We start from the raw sequence: 15,000 nt of genomic DNA on the forward strand, positions 1-15,000 counted from the left end.
CTGTGAAGTTTCAGCTCAAAATACTTTATAATACCATGTTATAAACGCCTCTTTTTGGGTGGAATCAAAAACACACTGATTTTGTGTGTGTCTCTTTAAATGCAAATGAGCTGCTGCTGCTTCCCGCCCCCTTTCAGGAAGAGGGCTGTGCCTTAACAGCTCATGCTTCGATTGCTATAGCAACAGCAAATCGGAACCGATATGACTGACAGTGTAAATACCGGAGTTCAGGCAGAGCTGAGAACAGAAATCGGCCCAGAATTTTACATAGCAACTAGTGGGGGGCGTTCGCTGTCCTATTATGCATATCGCGACGCCATTTTGTGGTCCGTTCTGCATAAAGCGGCGGCTCATTTTAGCTTATCGCGCCCCATTAGGCACGTTTCGCGGCCGACCCACCGGCCTGCTCGGTTCCCCTGATGGCCAGTCCAGCCCCTGATCGCCCCAAAGTCGTCGGCCCACCGGAAAATGCCCGGTATGCCAGATTACTAGTCCAGCCCCTGATTGGCCCCAAAGTGCGTCGGCCCACCGGGAAAATGCCCGGTATGCCAGATTACCAGTCCAGCCCCTGATCGGCCCCAAAGTGCGTCAGCCCACCGGGAAAATGCCCGGTATGCCAGATTACCAGTCCAGCCCCTGATCGGCCCCAAAGTGCGTCGGCCCACCGGGAAAATGCCAGGTATGCCATGTTACCAATCCAGCCCCTGATCGGCCCCAAAGTGCGTCGGCCCACCGGGAAAATGCCCAGTATGCCAGATTACCAGTCCAGCCCCTGATCGGCCCCAAAGTGAGTCGGCCCACCGGGAAAATGCCCGGTATGCCAGATTACCAGTCCAGCCCCTGATCGGCCCCAAAGTGAGTCAGCCCACCGGGAAAATGCCCGGTATGCCAGATTACCAGTCCAGCCCCTGATCGGCCCCAAAGTGAGTCGGCCCACCGGGAAAATGCCCAGTATGCCAGATTACCAGTCCAGCCCCTGATCGGCCCCAAAGTGAGTCGGCCCACCGGGAAAATGCCCGGTATGCCAGATTACCAGTCCAGCCCCTGATCGGCCCCAAAGTGAGTCAGCCCACCGGGAAAATGCCCGGTATGCCAGATTACCAGTCCAGCCCCTGATCGGCCCCAAAGTGAGTCGGCCCACCGGGAAAATGCCCAGTATGCCAGATTACCAGTCCAGCCCCTGATCGGCCCCAAAGTGCATCGGCCCACCGGGAAAATGCCCGGTATGCCAGATTACCAGTCCAGCCCCTGATCGGCCCCAAAGTGCGTCGACCCACCTGGAAAATGTCCGGTATGCCAGATTACCAGTCCAGCCCCTGATCGGCCCCAAAGTGAGTCGGCCCACCGGGAAAATGCCCAGTATGCCAGATTACCAGTCCAGCCCCTGATCGGCCCCAAAGTGCGTCGGCCCACCGGGAAAATGTCCGGTATGCCAGATTACCAGTCCAGCCCCTGATCGGCCCCAAAGTGCGTCGACCCACCGGTAAAATGTCCGGTATGCCAGATTACCAGTCCAGCCCCTGATCGGCCCCAAAGTGCGTCGGCCCACCGGGAAAATGCCCGGTATGCCAGATTACCAGTCCAGCCCTGCCTCTGGGCCACAGAGAAGCAAAATCACCAAACTACAGTGCCGGTAATTCAGACAGCATTATTTTCCAGTCTCTGTTTCACATGACCCCTTACAGCGTCCAGGAGAAAAACACCCAGCAGGGTCACGCTGTCCATATTACAGACTGCTTTACAGTATCTGTGGAATGTTATTCTCCATGTAAGAGGTTTAAAACACTATTGTGAGAGAGACGAGCACAGCAGCCTGTTTACAGCCATTAACTCAAGTAGTGTGTGAAACCTCAAAACATCTTGAGATCTCTTAGTTCGCATTTGTGCTCCAAGTGTTTGGAACGCAAGAATGTAACGCATGTTTGCGTCGTTCTTCCTACTGAAGTGTTTCTTCACTGTATAAACTGTGTGTTGCTCATACAGCTGAAGTTTCACTTACTGCCCTCTGCAGTAAACAGGCGGTACTACAAGCATTTCTCAGGAATCTGCCTCATTATGCTGCGATTAATTGCGTAAATGTTTTTAACGCGTTATTTTTTGTAAAATGAATTGCACTGAATTAACACGTTAAATCAACAGCCCCAACAATAATATATTTCTATAACAATTCTTAACAACATTATTATTGCAATAAAATATTATTCAAGATTACTGCGTTTAAAAATATGATTAAAAGTAAAAAAATAAATATATAATTTGTTTGCGTAAAGCAGACGGATGCAATGTGATTGTGATGTTTTATTTATTTTTTTAATTTGGTTCTTTTAGAGGACTCAAGTGTGAACACCCTTTCTAGAGCAGCTTTTATGGTTGGCAGTAAAGCATGTGTATAACTAGGTCTGAGGCGATAAAACGATATCAATATTTATCGCGATAAAAAACTCCATGATATCGACGATAAGCTTTTGAGCAATTTTCGATATTTAGCTTGTGTTCTACATCTAGACATGCGTGTTGTTAAAAACACTAGCAGTTTGGCTAATCATATGTTTCCACTGGCATCGCGAGGCGAATGTGGCGATCACTTTCAATTCCTTCCTATGGAGCCAAGCGTCAAGCTCGCTGAAGTGGATTGTAACATTGACAGTAGTCGCGGGGCAAGCGGTTTGATAGCGTTGGGAGCGGCTTTGTGCGGATTTCTTCCGCATCAGTGGAATTGCCGCCTCAGACTGTATGAAGTTGCTATTGCCGCCGCTCATGCAGGTCGCCGCGTTCGGATCCCAGATTGATTCCATCTTGACTGCAAGACGTCATGACGACGGTTACGCGCTCTCATCGTCTCTAGTGAGCAGCGTGACAAAACAACAGTGCCGGTTACATCATATCTGATCTTTCTCGACTGTATTCTTCAATATTTTTCTCTAGCACTGAAACACGCTTCACTGATGCCCGGGCCACCCCGCTTCCGCTTCACTGATGCCCGGGCCGGACCCGCTTCCGCTTCACTGATGCCCGGGCCGCACCCGCTTCCGCTTCACTGATGCCCGGGCCGGACCCGCTTCCGCTTCACTGATGCCCGGGCCACCCCGCTTCCGCTTCACTGATGCCCGGGCCGGACCCGCTTCCGCTTCACTGATGCCCGGGCCACCCCGCTTCCGCTTCACTGATGCCCGGGCCACCCCGCTTCCGCTTCACTGATGCCCGGGCCGCACCCGCTTCCGCTTCACTGATGCCCGGGCCACCCCGCTTCCGCTTCACTGATGCCCGGGCCGGACCCGCTTCGCTTCACTGATGCCCGGGCCACCCCGCTTCCGCTTCACTGATGCCCGGGCCACCCCGCTTCCGCTTCACTGATGCCCGGGCCACCCCGCTTCCGCTTCACTGATGCCCGGGCCGGACCCGCTTCCGCTTCGCTGATGCCCGGGCCGCACCCGCTTAGTCTTTTCCCCACATGTGGGGAAACATGAGGTGCGTGTTTCCAGAGCAACTTTACACCATAACGTTTTTCTTTCTATGTAGTTTTATTAATCCGCATGTTCCAAGCCAAATAGATTTCTGTTCTAATTTGGCGAAATTATTCAGATGTCATCATCGCTGACAAGGATGAAAAACAAAACAATTACTAGTTTGTAGTTTAGTCTTTCTCACTTTAATGAAAATAGAAAAATGGTCCATTCAGACTTTTACATGTTCAAAAGTTTCTCTCGAGACACCCCTGAACCCCCATACAGTATCATTCCTCAGTCACAAGGGCTTCTATGCCCCCATACATGGATATCTGTATGTAAAGAAATATATAAATACTGTCATTATGATTCAAAATGAACAGATCATCTTATAACATTCATATCCAACTGCACTCAAATGATAAACTCTTGTTTTCTCTTCTTTTTTGGGAAATTCAAAAAAACGTGCAAATGTAGATTGAATAGATTGAATAATAACTAGATAGGTACATTTCCTGAAGAAAATGTGAGTGGTGCTTGCCGTGGTAAAACTCGTCACATAGCATGTTCTAACATGTTTTTAAGCACTGCTATTATGATCCTAACATGTTTCTAGCATGTGTTTGCATGATGATAGCACGTAGGAAGTATGTTTTAGCACTTCACTAGATGTTGCTAGCATGTGTTACCATGTTTTAGCACTTTGCTAGGCATTGTTAGCATGTGTTAGCATGATGCTATCATGTTTTAGCACTTCGCTAGGCCTTGCTAACATGTGTTAGCATGATGCTTGCACGTTTTTAGCATGTTTTAGCACTTCGCTAGGTGATGCTAGCATGTGTTAGTATGACGATAACACGTTTATAGCATTTTTTAACACTACGCTAGGCGATGTTAACATGTGTTATCATGACGCCAACATGTTTATAGCATGTTCTAGCATGTTGCTAGCATGTGTTTGCATGATGATAACACGTAGGTAGTATGTTTAGCACTTCACTAGATGTTGCTAGCATGGGTTAACATGTTTTAACACTTTGCTAGGCATTGTTAGCATGTGTTAGCATGATGCTATCATGTTTTAGCACTTCGCTAGGCCTTGCTAACATGTGTTAGCATGATGCTAGCACGTTTTTAGCATGTTTTAGCACTTCGCTAGGCGATGATAGCATGTGTTAGCATGACGCTAACACGTTTATAGCATGTTTTAGCTCTACGTTAGTAGATAGTTCAGCCCTAGAATGAAGCCTGTTTTAGGGCCTTTAAGAATTGTTCATATTGTAACATTATTTTCATGCACATTTTGCTCCCCGAATGGTGATGTTTATCTCTCACACACACACACACACAGAAGCATGTATGTGCACTTTCGAGATAAAGCCACAGCTACTGTTGCTCAGTTTGAAAGAGTAGTTCAGCAAAAACTCACACAAATCTGCATGGTCGTCTTCCTCTTTAAACATCTCTCTCGGATCTTCTCAGTCACCAAGCAACACATTTCATGCGTTACACAAACCTCCCGACAGAGCTTACTGAACCCTAGACAGACCCCAGACAGACCCTGCATCCTAATTCACTTATTATACAACCTAAATAGTATGCAGGATAAGAGGTCTGCTACTGGTCCAGACAAACCGCCGGGTTTTGGGTCAGATTCAGGTACATTTTTCCAAGAAGCTGTAACTCCAGGTATATAATTAGGCATGAGCACCGATGGTGCGAGCTAACTGTTGTTCTTCTAGGCATTTATTATTTTTTTCCCAAATAATCGCATTTTTGAGGTCCTAAACATACTTGATAACTTCGTGAAACTTTGCACACGCATCAGAAGCGCGAAACTTTACATCTGATGTGGGTTTCAGAATTAGGTGTGGCAAAATGGCTCAATAAGCCCACCTACAAACTTTCAACAATGTGCGCTTTCACTCACGTTTCATCTACACGTATGAAAATTGGTACACACGTTTAACATGCTAATACCTACAAAAAACGTCTCTTGGACCCATGCCCGAAACTCAACAGGAAGTCGGCCATTTCTATTTTCCTCTTCAATTCTTGCTCCGTTTTTGCCATTTCCAGGCCTCGTGCTTTAACAAACTCTTCCTAAAGATTTCATCAGATCTACTTCATATTTGGCAATTCTAATGTAAAGGCCTTGGCGATGTTACATTGTGAAGCTTTTGAGTTTTACGTTGCACGTGGCGGCGTGGCGGTCTGACAAAGTCCGATGTTTCGCCATGAAACAGGAAGTTGTTGTAACTCATACATACAATGTCCGATCTGCCCCAAACGTCACATGTTTGATAAGAGTCCCGGCCTGAATACATGTACGTGCCAATATTCAGTTATAGTCATAGCGCCACCTACTGGAAACCGCCAATTCCAGGTCTTGTACTTAAACTCCTCCCAGAGATTTAATCAGATCAACATTATATTTAGTCAGTCTTAATCTAAAGGCCTTTTTGGATGTTAAATTCCGAAGCTTTGTTGAAGGGCGTGTCCGTGGCGGCCTGACAAAGTTCGATATGAAACGAGGCACAATTCTGAGGCCTAAACATGCTCAAAAACTCATCAAACTTTGCACACATCTCAAAAGTGGGGAAAATTTACATCTGATGCTGGTTTTAGAGTTAATTGAGGCAAAATGGCTCGATAGCACCACCAACGAAATTTCAACGAAGCAGCCCTCACGCCACGTTTCACCTACACTTAAGAAAATCGGTATACATATGTAACATGTCAACACGTACAAAAAAGTCTCTTAGAGCCATATCCTAAATAATTGTCAACATCTGGTGAAATGCATATACGGTGCCGTTCTCAATGCATGTTATAAATGAACAGAACTATTTAGCATCTACATCTGAGATGAAGTTTGAGTGGATCGCCCACAAAGCAAATTCAGTGACAATCATCATAATCATAATAATAACATTAACTACAACAGCAATAATAACTAGAGAGGTACATTTCCTGAAGAAAATGTGAGTGGTGCTTGCCGTGATAAAACTTCGATCACATAGCATGTTCTAGCATGTTGCTAACTATTATAATAATAATAATAATTCCTTACATTTATATAGCGCTTTTCTAGGCACTCAAAGCGCTTTACATAGTATAGGGAAATCTCCTCAACCACCACCAGTGTGTAGCATCCACAGATCCTAGCATGTTGTTAGCATGTGTTTGCATGATGATAGCATGTAGGTAGTATGTTTTAGCACTTCACTAGGTGTTGCTAGCATGTGTTACCATGTTTTAGCACTTTACTAGACCTTTTTATTTATTTTTTTAATGACGTGTTTGTTTTTTAATGTATTGTAGATTCATCTGTACAGCACTTCGGTCAGCTTTGCTGTGTTTGAGTGTGCTTTAGAAATAAATTGTACTTACTAGGCATTGTTAGCATGTGTTAGCATGATGCTATCATGTTTTAGCACTTTGCTAGGCCTTGTTAACATGTGTTAGCATGATGCTACAACGTTTTTAGCATGTTTTAGCACTTCGCTAGGCGATGCTAGCATATGTTAGCATGATGCTACAACGTTTATAGCATGTTTTAACACTACGCTAGGTGATGCTAGCATGTGTTAGCATGAATAATAAAGCGAAAAACATTTGTGCACATCAGACTGAAATGTGGCTTTTTGTTTTTACATATTTCATTCACTGACTGGATTACTCAAAATTACACATTGCGACATGGTTTATTATATAATAAAATGTTATTGATTTTTATAGAAAAATGTTACTATATTGATTAGGGCTGTCGATTTAACGCATTAATTCAGTGCGATTAATTTTACAAAAAATAAAGCGTTAAAAAAATTGTAGTACCACCTGTTTACTCCAGAGGGCAGTAAGTGAAACTTCAGCTGTATGAGTAATGTTTATACAGTGAAGAAACACTTCAGTAGTAACAACACAAACATGCGTTACATTCTTGCGTTCAAAACACTCGGAGCTCAAATGCGAACTAAGAGATCTCAAGATGTGTTTAAAGATGGAGTATTAAACTATATTTAACTTGACACAGTGACCTAAAAATTTTATGTTTATGACGCAACACACCCAATTATTTGTATATGCGATTAATCGGGACACCATGTAATTAATTCGATTCAAAATTGTAATCGATTAACAGCCCTAATATTGATATATATATCGCTATCGTGATATAAAATGACTCATATTGTGATGTATGATTTTGGTCATATCGCCAACCCCTACTTTTGCGATTCCCAGCATATAATCTGTATATTATGCATACAGTAGCATGAATAATATGGCAATATGTAAAGAACACACTGCACACTGAGAATGCTAACAGCTAGCTACAGTAGGTATTACAGACCTCCCTATCGTCACTGAAGCATACTTTCAGTGTGTGGCGAAGTATGCAAATAAGGGATGCATTTGCTGGAAAGGAGCATTCAGCAGAAGACCGCAAGTCTTATTTGTTTCAAACGGCTCCCACACACAACCAAAACCATTAGAGAGCGCAAGTCCACGCGGACGACAGCTCCTTCACAAGCTCGTCTTCACCTCTTAACGTCTTCAGCTGCATTAAATATTTAGAGCGGCCAATTAGCTCTCGTGTGTCCGCACACTCTTAAGATGAAGAAATCCCACATGCCACATTTCAAAGACTGACCCTTCAACAAACATACGACAAACGCATAAGCGCCCATCACGAATGATTTAAAACGATTACGCTAGCATGCACGGACTTTAATAACATAAATAATAAAAGTGACCGGTCAGACTGTAATGAGCGTGACATCATGAATAATTAATTATAAGCTTAATTTATACAGTAAGAGATGGCCTGGGAGTGCTGTCTGAATGTGTATACGAGCGTTAGAACGGGAAAGACAAACATCTCCCGGAGGCGTTTCCTCGTTAACAGCGTTTGAGTCGTTGTAGTGCATCTATTAACCCATTCAGGATCTTGGCAGCATCCAAAGACAATTACAGCTTTACTCTGTCATCAAACGTAAACCAATCAGAAAAGCCGCCAATGCGCGCGTATGACGCCAGCTGATACGGAGGCAATCTCGGCAACGCAGCATGAAAGGATCTCGCTCTTTGTTTCTCAAGACATCAGACAGGAAGTTAAAGCATTCATCCATTTGAATGGGTCTTTCAAATGGACAATGACCCCCAAGCACACCTCCAAAGTTTTGCCCGTGCAAAAGTCGCCATCACGATGCTATAGGGTGTTCGAGCGGTTTCTCGGTGATGATTGATTTAGCAAATGCCACTAATTAAACACCCATTCAAAAGTCTTTCATTTTCAACTCTTTTCTTCCATATTTTTCTATAATTACAGCCTGCATCCAGGATGAGTGGTTTTAAACAGAGATTAGTGTGTGTATTCACAGGCGTTGGAGGTGTTTGGGGTTCCTGGCGTGCAGGTAATGCGCCCAGCGGGGCAGCTCTTCCCTGGGCATCAGAGCCCGTGGCGTGCAACACACAGCGCTCTTCCTCAGCAGCTGGTGTGACCTCTGACCCCTGCGGTGGGTCCCAGCAGGCAGAGCTGAGATAATTATCCAGCGAGCAGAGACACGCTGGGCTGTGCTACTTTCTTAAGGAGTAGCTTTCTTCTCCATTTCTGGGACTGCTCAGCACTCACACTGTCGATTACCACAGACAATAATTTAAACTTTTTTTCCTCAGTTCGTAAAAGCAAACAATAATCATGTTTACTGTAATGCGCTTACAATGGAAGTCTATGGGGCAAGTGTAGAGGAGGATTTTAGAACAGAAATGTTATTAGAGCTAGAAAGTGTCTGTGGCAGGGCGGAGGGCGGGGTCGTGATTCTACACACCCGGCCCCTAATCAGGCTAATCAAGCCTCCGAGAGGGATAAAGGCCGACGGCGGAAGATGGTGCGGGAGAGAGAGATCGTTTACGCGCATATCCGTCATGTGTCTGTTTGTGTCTTTTGTTTAAGTTTCTCATTAAAGCATTATTTATATCGTCAAGATGGTTCTCGCCTCCTCCTTGCCCGTCTAAATCCCTTTACACTCGTGCCGAAACCCGGGAAGAAGGAGGGATGCCCGTCGCGGAGTCCTCGACACTGGCGTCCACACGGGGGAGCACCGTTGCCATCCGCCGGGGGATGGATTAGCCCGACCGCCTGGACGCGATGAATGGCCACCGTCAGTGAGGCGAGTGGGGACTTGACTCCCTGACCACCTGGAGCAATGGAGCCGCTGCCAGGGGCGGAGGAGAGCCCTGCCATCCCCCAGAAACGCGGAGGGGGTCGAAAGAAGACCGCCGTCCGCGAGGGGAGGAGGGAAGTGACTCCCCGACCACATGGAGTGGTAGGGCCGCTGCCAGGGTCGGAGGAGTGTCCCTACGAGTCGCTGGGAACTTGGAGGGGTGTTCTGTCCACCGGGGGTCATGGGTCTGACTCCGGTCCGCCCGGGGAGAAGCGGCTGTCGTCCGCCTGAGAGGGTGGAGGAGTGATCGAGGACCATGCGACGGTGCATCAGTGAACCGGTGAGTACGTTTTTTTTTCATCTCTCTCACTGCTGCTCCGCGTTGGACTTCTCCCTCTCTTTTAAATTTTAAAGTGATTTTTTTTTGGGGGGGGTACAACACTGTTACAGGAAGTACCCCCTATTTTAATTATTTCTATTTCCCTCCGCTTGTCCCCTCCCTCATACAGGTAGACGGGGATAACCTGCCGGCAGATGGGGTGGAAGGCACGCCCCTCCCCAGGGAAAGGGGGGGAGGGGGTATGTACGTCATGCCCAGGATTCCCCAGCCTGAAAGAGGGAGGAATGTGGCAGGGCGGAGGGCGGGGCTTGGTCATGATTCTACACACCGCATATCCGTCATGTGTGTGTTTGTGTCTTTTGTTTAAGTTTCTAATTAAAGCATTATTTATATTATTTTTACCATCTGGAGCGATGGAGCCGCTGCCAGGGGCAGAGGAGAGCCCTGCCATCCCCAGAAACGCGGAGGGGTCGAAAGAAGACCGCCATCCGCGAGAGGAGGAGGGAAGTGACTCCCCATCTATATCCCTTTACAGTGTCTAAATTGTCCTTTTAGGGGCGGGACTACTTTTCAGGGCAGATTAACTTTTGTTACTTATGCGTTACCTTCCTAATTTCTGTGGGTGGAGTTTGCTGCTCCCTTATACACAGTAGCGTTTCTAGCTTGTTTGGCGCCTGGGCGAAACCCGCTTCAACCCGCTTCAACCCGCCCACAAAGTTGATGACTGGTGCCACCACCTCGTACAGCCCTGGGTGACTGTCCGTGCCTAAATCTGCCACTGATTATACAATATATAAAGTCATGTGCAAGGCTGGACTGGGAAGAGAAATTAGCCGGGGATTTTACATGATAACTGGCCCAAAAGCAGGGAAGACAGCCTCATAGAGGAACAGATATTTAGAGAGGGGCAGCAGAGCAGGTACGTCCCATAGGGGCAGCAGGGGAGACAGCCTCATAGAGGGACAGACATTCAGAGGGGCAGCAGGCCAGGTACGTCCCATAGGGGGAGCAGGCTAGATATGTCCCACAGGGGCAGCAGGGCAGTTACGTCCTACAGGGGCAGCAGGGCAGGTATGTCCCACAGGGGCAGCAGGGGAGATAGCCTTATAGAGGGACAGACATTTTGAGAGAGGCAGCATGGCAGGTATGTCCCATAGGGGCAGCAGGCTAGGTATGTCCCACAGGGGCAGCAGGGTAGTTACGTCCTATAGGGGCAGCAGGCCAGGTACGTCCCATAGGGGGAGCAGGCTAGGTATGTCCCACAGGGGCAGCAGGGCAGTTACGTCCTACAGGGGCAGCAGGGCAGGTATGTCCCACAGGGGCAGCAGGGCAGGTATGTCCCACAGGGGCAGCAGGGGAGATAGCCTTATAGAGGGACAGACATTTTGAGAGAGGCAAAATGGCAGGTATGTCCCACAGGGGCTTCAGGGTAGGTACGTCCCATAGGGGCAACAACGGAGACAGCCTCATAGAGGGACAGATATTTAGAGAGGGGCAGCAGAGCAGGTACGTCCCATAGGGGCAACAACGGAGACAGCCTCATAGAGGGACAGATATTTAGAGAGGGGCAGCAGGGGAGGTATGTGCCATAGGGGCAGCAGGGCCGGTATGTCCCATAGGGGCAGCAGGGGAGACAGCCTTATAGAGGGACAGATATTTAGAGAGGGGCAGCAGGGGCGGTATGTCCCATAGGAGCAGCAGGACAGATACCCACCCTTGACGAAGGGTCAGCAGGTGATTTTGACAGCAGAGAAAGGGGCAGTAAGTCAGAGTGGTTTCAGTTCAGTTATTGAACTGTGTTAAACTTTTTGCCGTGTCATCACCATTCATATCTATATCTATAAAGTGTTTATGATTAAATTACTACTAGAGCACAAAATTGTTTAGAAGGGCACTCTTCATTGGTCTAACCTCTTTACTTTGCTCTGAAAGTTTTTTGAGATCTTGCTTAATTTAATACCATTAAACTTGACTTAGAAAAGCAATGTACTAGTATTTACTAGAGTTGCAGTGACCTTTACAAGAACAAACGCCACTTATCTTTCCTAAAATGCGACAAACTGGTGCTCTAATGAGATTTAGAGTAAACACAGATAGATCAGTGCAAGATGATGTTCTTCACCCTTCGATAAGTCCATTTCCTTTTGTCTGTTAGAGTGATTGCAGCACGGCGCTTGTTTTATCAGGTTATCAATAACAGAGTCGTGTTCATGTGAATCCAGCAGAACAGAGGAAGATCTTTTTGAGCTTTTATTCTTCCACAGATCTTATTGAAATCAATAAGTGTTTGGCACTTGTTCTGTGTCTATTATACACCCTTCAGATGATCAATAGCAACAGTGCCAAATGCTCAATTAGAGGTTTGTTAGTCATGTACAAGCATCAACACATCGGCAACTTCTCTGTGAAGAAAATATCATTTTTCTGGTTTGAAACATTTTCACACGCTGCTTGACTCATTGCACTGTGTGTGTGGGGGATGAAACTGAACAAACCTGCTTAGAAGAAACATTCTGGTACCCTGAAATACACTGAATAAGTGTATATGTGTATTTATGTTAGTTTAAGCAACCACCCAGAACACCCTAGCAACCACACAGCAACACACTAAAATTCACTCTGAGCACCTGATCAACGCCATGGCAACCACCCACAACATCCTAGTAACCACAAGGCAACGCATTAAAATCCACTCTGAGCACCTGATCAATGCCATGGCAACCACCCAGAACACCCTAGCAACCACATGGCAACGCACTAAAATCCCCTCTGAGCACCTGATCAACGCCATGGCAACCACCCACAACATCCTAGCAACCACAAGGCAATGCATTAAAATCCACTCTGAGCACCTGATCAATGTCATGGCAACCACCCAGAACACCCTAGCAACCACACAGCAACACACTAAAATTCACTCTGAGCACCTGATCAACGCCATGGCAACCACCCACAACATCCTAGTAACCACAAGGCAACGCATTAAAATCCACTCTGAGCACCTGAACAATGCCATGGCAACCACCCAGAACACCCTAGCAACCACATGGCAACGCACTAAAATCCCCTCTGAGCACCTGATCAACGCCATGGCAACCACCCTAGAACACCCTAGCAACCACACGGCAACACACTAAAATCCACTCTGAGCACCTGATCAATGCCATGGTAACCACCCAGAACACCCTAGCAACCACACGGCAACACACTAAAATCCACTCTGAGCACCTGATCAATGCCATGGCAACCACCCAGAACACCCTAGCAACCACATGGCAACGCACTAAAATCCCCTCTGAGCACCTGATCAACGCTATGGCAACCACCCACAACATCCTTGTAACCACAAGACAACGCACTAAAATCCACTCTGAGCACCTGATCAATGCCATGGCAACCACCCAGAACACCCTAGCAACCACATGGCAATGCACTACAATCCCCTCTGAGCACCTGATCAACGCCATGGCAACCACCCTAGAACACACTAGCAACCACATGGCAATGCACTAAAATCCCCTCTGAGCACCTGATCAATGCCATGGCAACCACCCAGAACACCCTAGCAACCACACAGCAACACACTAAAATCCACTCTGAGCACCTGATCAACGCCATGGCAACCACCCACAACATCCTAGCAACCACAAGGCAATGCACTAAAATCCACTCTGAGCACCTGATCAATGCCATGGCAACCACCCAGAACACCCTAGCAACCACACAGCAACACACTAAAATTCACTCTGAGCACCTGATCAACGCCATGGCAACCACCCACAACATCCTAGTAACCACAAGGCAACGCATTAAAATCCACTCTGAGCACCTGATCAATGCCATGGCAACCACCCTAGAACACCCTAGCAACCACATGGCAATGCACTAAAATCCTCTCTGAGCACCTGATCAATGCCATGGCAACCACCCAGAACACCCTAGCAACCACACAGCAACACACTAAAATCCACTCTGAGCACCTGATCAATGCCATGGCAACCACCCAGAACACCCTAGCAACCACATGGCAATGCACTAAAATCCACTCTGAGCACCTGATCAATGCCATGGCAACCACCCACAACATCCTAGTGGCAACTTCTGTACTGCACTCACATTTTGATCAATGTGGTTTATTCATAGTGATTATTTTGATGTTTTGATAAAGAGACTTAAGAGTAAAATATTACAGGTTGAGTTCCCCTGAAATAACCTGAGGTGATGCATCCATAAAAAGTGAAAGTTCACGGTTCTCGATACCAAATTCGCATAAATAAGCATAAATATGCTAATATGACCATGTGCTATTGAACAAACCCAAGTAGCCTATTTCAAAATTTACATTTTAATGTAAATAATCAATTTTAAAAATCCATGTTTCCTTCAAGTGTCCTAGTGCACCCTACTGAAATCTGTTTTATTCTTTACCAAATCATGTTTTCACTTTTGTTGTTATTATTAATATTATATATTCTAGAATTCCGTTTTAGCTTAATTTAATTTCATCGTCAAAATTGTGTCATCAATTCATTCTAAAAACTTATAACAACATATATATATATATATATATTGCAATATAAATAAAGATGAGTTGAGATTAAAGCTCAAATGCTGTGATATAAATATATAAATATATATTTTACATGTGCTGCGTAGTTCAGAGTGGATTTGTGCTCTGCTCTGTCATCTGATACAACGTGAATGATTCTCAATGTTTTAAAGCATTTTAAAGCGGTCGTGTGTCAGTCATATTGCTTGCCGGTACTGGATTGAGTGACTCCAGCCAGGTCTCCTTAGCAACCAAATTGTCCCGGTTGCTAGGGAGGGTGGAGTCACATGGGGTAACCTCCTCGTGGTGGTGATTAGTGGTTCTCTCAATGGGGCGTGTGGTGAGTTGTGTGTGGATTGTGGAGAGTAACATGAGTCTCCACATGCTGCGAGTCTCCGCGGTGTCATGCACAACGAGTCACGTGATCAGATGCAACAGAGACTCGTCCACCACCACCCGGATTGAGGCGAGTCACTACGCCACCACGAGGACTCGGAG

Source organism: Xyrauchen texanus, chromosome 35 (assembly GCF_025860055.1).
Source record: "Xyrauchen texanus isolate HMW12.3.18 chromosome 35, RBS_HiC_50CHRs, whole genome shotgun sequence".
Lineage (NCBI taxonomy): Eukaryota > Metazoa > Chordata > Actinopteri > Cypriniformes > Catostomidae > Xyrauchen > Xyrauchen texanus.